The sequence below is a fragment of the Prunus persica genome, chromosome G4, assembly GCF_000346465.2.
Source record: "Prunus persica cultivar Lovell chromosome G4, Prunus_persica_NCBIv2, whole genome shotgun sequence".
Classification (NCBI taxonomy): domain Eukaryota; kingdom Viridiplantae; phylum Streptophyta; class Magnoliopsida; order Rosales; family Rosaceae; genus Prunus; species Prunus persica.
The window spans coordinates 22,654,721-22,664,152 of NC_034012.1; positions in this window are offsets into that span (position 1 = coordinate 22,654,721).

Genomic DNA, 9,432 nt, shown 5'->3' on the forward strand with positions numbered 1-9,432 from the left:
GGATGAGCCCGCATGTGGAACAAACCCATGTGATTGCTGCGTGAAGGTGCGCGTGTTACTACCGGAGAAACCAGAATTTCTGCGTGAGTTTGTACCTCGATTGGACCCTTGGTTTTCATTCCTGGCATGATTTCCTTGTCCGCTTGATGTGTAGGTTCCATCCTTGAAACGGCAAGTGTCTTCTGTATGTCCATTTTGATTACAAAAATTGCAATGGAATTTTAATTGCCTGCAATCTGCAATTACATGACCATTGCGATCACAATGATCACAATGTTTATTTTTGGAATTGTTTGGACGGCTTTGGATAGCTGCAGCAATAGAAAAGTTCTCGGTTGTTCCCGATGTCATTTGTCATTGTGTTTCGTCTTGAATGACAAGTGAATAAGCTTGACGGATGTTGGGCAATGGTGTGATCATGAGGATGTTGCTGCGAACGCCACTGAATGTGTCATTAAGGCACATGAGAAATTGCATCATCTTATCTTCTTCTCCTTCTTCGTTGTGTGCTTTCATCTCATTGCAAGTGAGAGGAGTTATGTATGTCTCTAATTCATCCCAAAGGCCTTTGAGTTTTGTGAAATAGGCTGAGACTGTCATGGTGCCCTGTGTGAGAGAGGCGATGGACTTCTGAATCTGATAAATTGTTGGTGCATTTTTTTGTGAGAATTGGTCTCTGAAATCTTACTCCCGAATTTGGAGTATCCTACTTTCACGCAATTCACATTTACAGGGTTCAACAAGCAATCGATATTTCATACTAATCCCCATCTTTTGTTGAAGGAACGTTCGGCTCCTGTAGGGGAGCCTCACTCTCTTACAAAGGAAATTCTTCATAATAGGGGATTAGTATCAACTTAAGTCCTCGATGGACAGAGAAAAACATTGTCTTTGCTGTTGTTGGGAATGAACGAATGCACTCAGGGCGTCCCCCCGGCAGCCCAAAAACATACTTGATGATTGGTCTTGGCATGGACAACCCCTTTGGTTAGATCGGGTTCCACGGAGTGAGCAAGCCATGATAAAATCATACTGTTGCATTGATTCCAAAGAGCATATTCTGTGGGGTTTTCTGTTTCTGATGGCGGCTTAATGGATCCATTGACAAAGCCAATTTTGTTCTTGGCTATGAGGGCATGAATCATGGATTTACTCCAAGATGGATAGTTGGCGCCGTTCAATTTTGTTGGAACGAGCATATGACCAGGGTGGTTTGAAGAATGAACATAGTATGGATTTGATGTATCCATACCAGAATTGCTGTTGCTATTGCTTGAATTTTTGGAATTGGATTTCTTGTTGTTTGGTGTTTGTTCTTTGTCTGACATGGTGGTTGCAGGTTTGCTGGAGGGTTTTGAAAAGGTTAGGAAATCAGGCACCAGGACGCAGCTCTGATACCATGTAAAGAATGTTTGGTTGAAAGGTTTTGTTGTATTGTCAATAGTAGAGTACAGCAAAATATATACTACCAATATTACATAATCTCCGTAGCGTGATCCCCAATCCTAGGGATTGATTTGGATCTGTCTACCTATATCAAGTAACTACTCTATGTATGGTTATAATTCACATATTACAATAATAACATATCAATTACAATATATTATTCTAATAGTAACGGTCTTTTGGGGTTTGAATTTGAAGCTTTAAGTTTAAAATTTTACTGGATACTAGTGGTTTTTCTGTAATTTCTCTTTGTAGCTAGTATTTACTTCTTACTACTTCTCTGGTTTGGTATTCCATTATCCTTATTAACCAAATCCCACATTGTCTATATACTGCATGTTTTTACATCTTACTTTATAGGAAAATGAGAATGATGATACTATGGTGGGAGTGAATCACTAGCAACAACTTTCTAAGATATCGATATCTTCTTTGAAAGCCTAAAGCCTGTTGGCAAAATTCCAATTTTAAAACCTTTTTATCTAAAGAGAAATATCCATCATAAAAGAATTGAGTTGGTAAAACTATAAAATAACTAGGTTTAAAGATCAATTGAAGAGTTAGTGTCGACTGTTATTAGGAATCGGTTTAGCTTGGGTCTTAGAAATACTAAATGTCTAAGTTTGCTTACAGTCTCCTACTATATATTGAGTTTCTAGTATCTATTACAAGTCTGGGTATTTCTTGGAGTCTATGGGAGTTCTGTTTGAAGATACGTGTGGCTTGATCTCTTACCAATGAGTATGTAGGTAGCTTGTGGTTTCACCTAGGTGCAGCCGCGAATTAATCTATTACTTTCGTTGAGTTTAGTTTTGAATATGTCGGTGGGTTTGAAACCCAGTCGAGGTGAGATTAAATGCTTGTTTATATTTCATTTTTACTGAATGGTTGTGGTTAAAATGTGTTTGTGGTTATGGCGGGTCTGAAACCCGTTTGGATCGATAATTGATTCTGGCCTGTTTTGTAAACTGGGTGCTTTTACTTTGTGCGTGCTGCCGGTTGGAATTTTAATATTTCTGTGTTTGACAAGTTCAAAATTTGGGAAAAGTCAGTTTTTCAGAGGAGACTGTCGAAATTTCAGCAGAGTCTTAACCTTCTTTTCCTTTGTTTTTGGAGAAGAAGATGTTGTTAGTAAGTGGGCCTGGCGGGTGGATGTTAGAAAAACCACAGGGTTCGTTACGGATTCCTAGGAATTTGGGGCGAGTCCTGTCAACAATAAAAATAAATAAATAGTTTTTTTTTTCTCGAAAATAAATAAACAATAGGGTTTGATTTGATAAGTCCCAATTTCTTATACAACTTACAAAAATTAAAATTAAAATCTCCCAAACAAAAAGATTTTGTTATTACATAACAATGGAACTTCAAATTGTCTCAGATTCACTGTCAACCACAACCTCAACAAAAAGATTATATTGTTACATCCAACACATGTGCTGACATTTGAAGAATAGGCGGAGGAAGAACATCTAACACACGATGTAAAACACCTTGTGGAGGAAGAAGAACATCATGTCATGGTTGTTTAAGAAATTGTGGAGGAGGGAGAGCAACATGTGCTGACATTTGAAGAACAGGTGGAGGAAGAACATCTAACACATGATGTTGGACACCTTGTGGAGGAATAAGAACCTCATGTCATGGCTGTTCAAGAAATTTTGGAGGAGAGAGAGCAACATGTACTGACATTTGAAGAACAGGTGGAGAAAGAACATCCAACACATGATGTTGAACACTTTGTGGAGGAAGAAGAACATCATATCCTGGTTGTTGAAGAAATTGTGGAGGAAGAAAAACATCATGTCATGGTGTTCAAGAAATTGTGGAGAAGGGAGTGCAACATGAGTTGGCTATTGAACAACAACTAGCAAATGTTGTTTTGAACTCGGATGAAGGAGAAGCAATCTGAGGGCAATAGGGAAAGATAAAAAGGGTTGTCCCATTTATCACTGGGATGTTGATTACCAGGTTTGTGTTCACTATCATGTTTTTGTATTTCAATTTAATGTGGGTACAGATAAAATCATACCTTTTAGGGGTCATTTGTTACACATGATTGACTTGGATTGGCTTGGACTAAATTTAGTATAATGTTTGTTTCATCTAATCCTAGTTTTAAATGGGATTGTTAATATTGGGCCCACCAAAAACACCTCCTTAGGAGGGTACTAATAAACCCATGTGAAAGGGAAGAATTAACTAGTCTCATGCTCACCAATGTATAACATCAATATATTATATTGTAATAATAATAACATATATTATTATTATAATATGGGTGGTGATTTTCCCACTCCCCTTTTATCAATTTACACTCCCTTTTGTTTTTTAATATTTTTTACTATAAGATAAAATGGAGTGTAAGTGAACAAAAGAGGAGTGAGAACATACAATTTTTAAAAAATAGAGTGTAAGTGGATACAAAGGGAGTGGGAAAATCAATACCCTACAATATACCCATAAATACACATATAGTATAATATACATATGTACACATATATTATATATGTACATACATGTAATATATGTATAATATATGTATATATGTGTATATACATATATAAGTGTATATATGTTACATATATGATATAATATATATAATATACATCTGTATATACACGTATATTTTTATTATTATTATAATATACATATATACACATACTATAATATACATATATAAATGTATATACGCACATATTATATAATATATACTAGCCCCTTGACACATGCTCACACATGTGCCAATTGGTTTTCTTTTTCTTTTTTATTTTATTTTTAGAATTAAGAAAAGATAACAGGGTAGTTATGTTCCATAAAAGTAGGACCTATTATCTGATTTTGTTTTTAATTTTCATTTTTTTAATATTAAAAAATGTGAATTTACCATATTATCTTCATTTAATTAATAATTTCAATTCTTAATATTTGAATTAACAAAGGGCATTTTCTGGTATTTTGAATGTTTCACCATTCTCTACCTTTTGCTTTATATATACTAGCCTCTCTGCACGCGCTTCGGCGCCTGTGAGAGGCTCTTTTTTTTTTTCTTTTTTTTTTATAAATATTTATTTTTAATTTTAATTTATTTTAGAATTTAAAAAGATAATGGGTAGTTGTGTTTCTAAAAAATAGGATTCATTATCTGATTTTTCTTTTAATTTTATTTTATTTTAAATATGAAAAAGTGTGAATTTACCGTATTATCCTCATTTAATTAATAATTTTAATTCTTAATGTTTGGATTAACCAAGGGCATTTTCTGGTATTTTGAATGTTTCACTATTCTCTGCCTTTTGCTTTATATATATAGATATAGATAATATACATATGTATAAATGTTATCCAATTTAGACCAAGTCAAGATAGTCCCTAAGCATAGTCCATGCCAAGACAATTCCTAAGCATAGACCAAGCCAAGACAGTCTTGATCAATCGTTTGAATAGAAGTCAGAAGCCCAAACACACTCGCAGAGTCTTTCCATCGTGGCTTGGTAGTGCCACGCCTATGCATATTAAGAGAAGGACAAAAAAAATCCTTCCTTTGGCCTTGGCCAAAAAGAGGAAACATACTATAAATAGGTTAATCATTCTAGTTTCATGGTTAGAACTTAGTGGTGCTGTTGAACACTTCATTTCTCAAAATTGACAAGTACATAGAATTGACATAATATATGCTTACATTCAATTCCAAGAAAGGACTTTGGCTGGCGGTTTTTTTTCCGGTGAAGAAGAATGTAGATACTGTGGAACTTGCTTGGACACTAGTGAACTAATGGCAAGAATCCCTTGCTTTTTCATGAACATAAGTCTCATTAGCTTACTTCACATTATGCCTACCTACCAGGAAGGTGTTTCAGAGTGAGCCCTGCCTGACCAGAGACCTACAGTCAAGGAAGTTGCGAGAACGCTCAAACACATCAAGATCAAAGAGGCTCCTTGTGATATAATTGAATTGGTTTTCTATTTTTGTTGAATTGAGATGTTGAACACGTCTTTTCTATAGCCCTTACTTCATGTGAAGAATTAATCTTCAACACATTGTCATGATCAGAAAAATAAATAAATAAATAATTTGCTCATATGGCAGACCATAAAACTGTCACATGTCTTGACCATACAGATGTGAAGAACCGAAAGTTCAGCCTGGCACCTTAATATTGACGAACACCATTTCATTCTTCCCAAAATTTGAGATACAATCCTCACAATTATTTTGTGCAAAAAAGTTATTAAAGTTATTAAAGGAGCACCTGTAACAAAAAATAGACGCTATTATTCATCAAGATTGACCACATGGCAGATAGTCATTAAAGTATAAAGGCAAATTGGAACCTGTTTCATGATAAAGGGTGGCAAGAATTCAAACAACGCAGATGCCCAAGGAGAAAGTTGAGAAGAAATTTTATCAGCAGAAACTCGTTGCCTATGTAAACCATGAATTTCCTGTAAGGAATAAGACTCCAGTATTAACATATACATAAAGATAGACCAGAAATATAAAGAATAAGCAAAAATAAATAAAAAATGGTTTCCCATGGAAAGAAATTCCATCCCGTCGCCCAATGCTTCTTGATTAAAGCAAAAACAAATGGAAACTTATCACTTGAGGGTGTGGGAGAGAAGCAGAAAAAAGCTAAATCTGCATGAGTTACCTTCAAGAGGGCATATACTTGAGGAATGCTTTCAATAAGTCCTTCTGGTAATAGGATGACAAAATGATTCTTGTCTGAACCAAATGAAATTAATTAGGACACAGAAACATGAAACTCAGCAATGACAAGAAAGCAACTGAAATTATTTTGAACCTTGTGCTGCGCGGGCTTGCACTGCATCGTAAATTTTAGTTGTAATATAAAAAAGAGTTAGCTTTGATGCAGCCACCTCCTCACCAAGAATTACCTGCAAAAGCATGTTATTTGATATTGGGAAAAAGACATCAAGAAAACTACTGGAGGTAAAACGACATTTTAGATTAGATCGATCGCAGACAGAATGCTAACCGAGTTTGGATGGGATTGGAGCGTGCACTCGCAACATGTGATGCCTTCCGGCCCATGAGTCGAATAAAATAATAATACTAGAGAAATAGAGAGTTACAGAAGTTATTATATGGGAAGATAACAATGTTCGGGCAAATTTACTCTTCCTTGAAATCTCAAGACCTTTCAAACTGTGTAACAAGTTAATAATCAATTTTAGAACCTTTACATTATCTACCTGAGGTCTAGGACTACTAAACAAAACTATATATAAAAATATAAAAAAATTTATATTTCTTCTCTGTAAGAATGGAATTTTCGATGAAGATAACTGAGTATGCGAACTCAGGGATAATGCTATGCTTACCACATAATTATACCACATTTTTAATACCATCTCACGTGGCAGTTGAAGTGGACATCCAACTCATTAAAATTATATATATATATTTTAAATATACCAGTTTCTTATAAATTTCATTAATTAAAAAAAATTAAAAAACTTAACCCTGGAGACTTTTCAATTTTCACATTATCTGTTGGTCCGCCTTTAATTTTGGTTAGTCCACCTTTGTGATGATGTCTATGGTCAATGGTAGTTGAGGGGGCTTTTTTAATTAATGAAAATAATAAGAAATTGATATGTCAAAAAAAAAAAAAACTAATATAATTTTAATGAGTTGGATGTCTACCTCAGCTGCTATGTGAGATGATATTAAAATATGGTAAGTATAGCGTTACTCTTATAGTTATTATCCTACTCTTTAACCTCGTAATAAATTACCCAAACATTTTGAAATGCTTGAATTGCTAGTGTTAGTGAACTTAAATAAAACAAGTAGAGCAGGACAAGACCAATTAGCCAAGTTAAAAGGTAAATAATTGAAAAACAAGGGTATAAAAGGAAAAAAGAAACAAGTAAGTAGCCGTTCAAGTGTGGGCCTTCTGGCGGGAGGCTACGAGAGCAGAAGCAGAGTAACCCAAAAACAGCCATTTTTGCCGATAATAGCAAAAACCCATAATAACTCTCTCTCTCTTCTCACTCTTCACTCTTTGCTTGTCTTGGGTGTGAGACTGCTATTTCCGGCCATCTCACCATCCGCTCACCAAACAATGAAACAGAATGGGTTCTTCTGTTTTCAGTCACAGTCACAGCTTTGCTCTGATTACAACCGAAGCCAGCCTGGAGGTTTTCCTCAGATTTTTTCTCCCCAAAGCCAGCCTCTCTCTCTTCTCTCCTCTGTTCGCGCCTCTCACTCTCAGTCGATCAGCCACCGTCGTCGCCGCCTGTCTCCTTCCAATATCGAGCACGCAGGTCAGCTTCTCTCTCTCTTATCTGTTCTGGTTTTTTCCCCTTCACTTCTCTTGCTCTGCTTTCTATTGAGCTGATTGGGTTTTCTGTGGTGCGGCCCTTTTTCGGGTCTGCAATATATAAATTCATGATAATCTGGCTGCTATTTTTTTTCTTTCTCTATCTTGGTATGTTTTTAGTGTGAAATTACATCTTTCTCTCTTTTGAATATAAATTTGGTCAAGTATTTATAAGCTCGAAACCAGTTAAAGTTCGAATTGTGAATGATGAGATTTCCATTTCATTTGAGGGATAAATGATTCATGACCCTGAAATTATAGTTTTAGGCAATGTTTTCAAAGGCATGCGTAGGCGCGCATCGGAGCGACGCAGTAGAAAATCGCCTCAGGCGTCTGCTTGTTTAGCCGTTTGCACGCTTAGCGTGCGCGTCGACTGCAAAGCATACAGAGGCGTTGTGAAGCGCCACTTTTGGGTTGGCGAAGCGCATCTGCGCAAGGAAGAAGATGACAGCGTGCATCTTTTTTAGGTTTTTGTTTTTTCCAATGGAACGGCGTCGTTGCATAGTCCTTTTGACTTTAACACACCCCTTTAAAAGGAGCGTGCGTTTGATAAGCATCCAAATCATTTTTTAGTTTTTATTTTTTTTAATAATATTTAACATACAGACCTATATCTACCTCTCTTTTTTTGGACCTGGTATATATGCCTAACACGATACTTCCCTTCTGTTTTTTTTCCTTCTAAATACATTAGTGGACCTATGTATATCCCTAATACGATAATCTGCATCAATTTTAATTCTCACTCTAAATAAATACATTAATGGACCTATGTATTATTTATATATATTTTTATTAAATTAAATTAATATTCCAAAGGACTTACGTCTCGTCTTTTAAAACATTGATTTTAGAAGCTAAATGCAAGGATATATAATTTTTATTGCTCAAAATTTTCGACCTTTGCTGTTCTATTAGGTTCACAATATCGGTTTTTTTATTATTTTAAAATGTTAGTTCAATATGCTATAAGCTGAACCTTCTCCAAAGGGGAAAAAAGAGTGCTAGGCGTAGCCACATTGCAGAATATTGAAATTCGAGAGAGAGAAGCTAACAAAAAATGGACCATACAATATTTCATTTCACGAGTCATGAGAGACTTGGACATAAAAGTGCAGAAACGAACCTTGAACTTGAGCGGTCGGGCTGGTTTAAGTTCCTGCAGTTTTGTTCATTTTAACTCACCCTTCTTGGCTTTTGGGGCACTGTCTTTAGTGAACTAGAAGCCAGGATCATATTTGTTTTATTGGGAGAACAAACAATCTTTCCGTTTTCAGTTCATTTGTAGCCTCTGTTTTGCAGCAGTACATCCCTTGCTTTTGCCAGGACAAAGTCCCATTTAGTTTATAGGTTTTTTGCTTCACTTGGCCTGCACAACGAAAATGAAATCAAACTCCAGAACCATTTGTCTCGATCGTGTTAGCAACATTTGATAGCTGCTTACTCTTTTATTGGTTTATTCCTAAGTTAAACTGGAATAGCTGCTTTTTCTCTAGAACAATCCTCTATACAAATGCTAGATCAGTCACATACCTGCTTGAAATTTCATTGATGAGTGTTTTATACTTAATTCCATTACTGATATCTTCATCTCTTTCTGTCTCTTTCTAATCTCAATCTATTTTTCAGGTACACA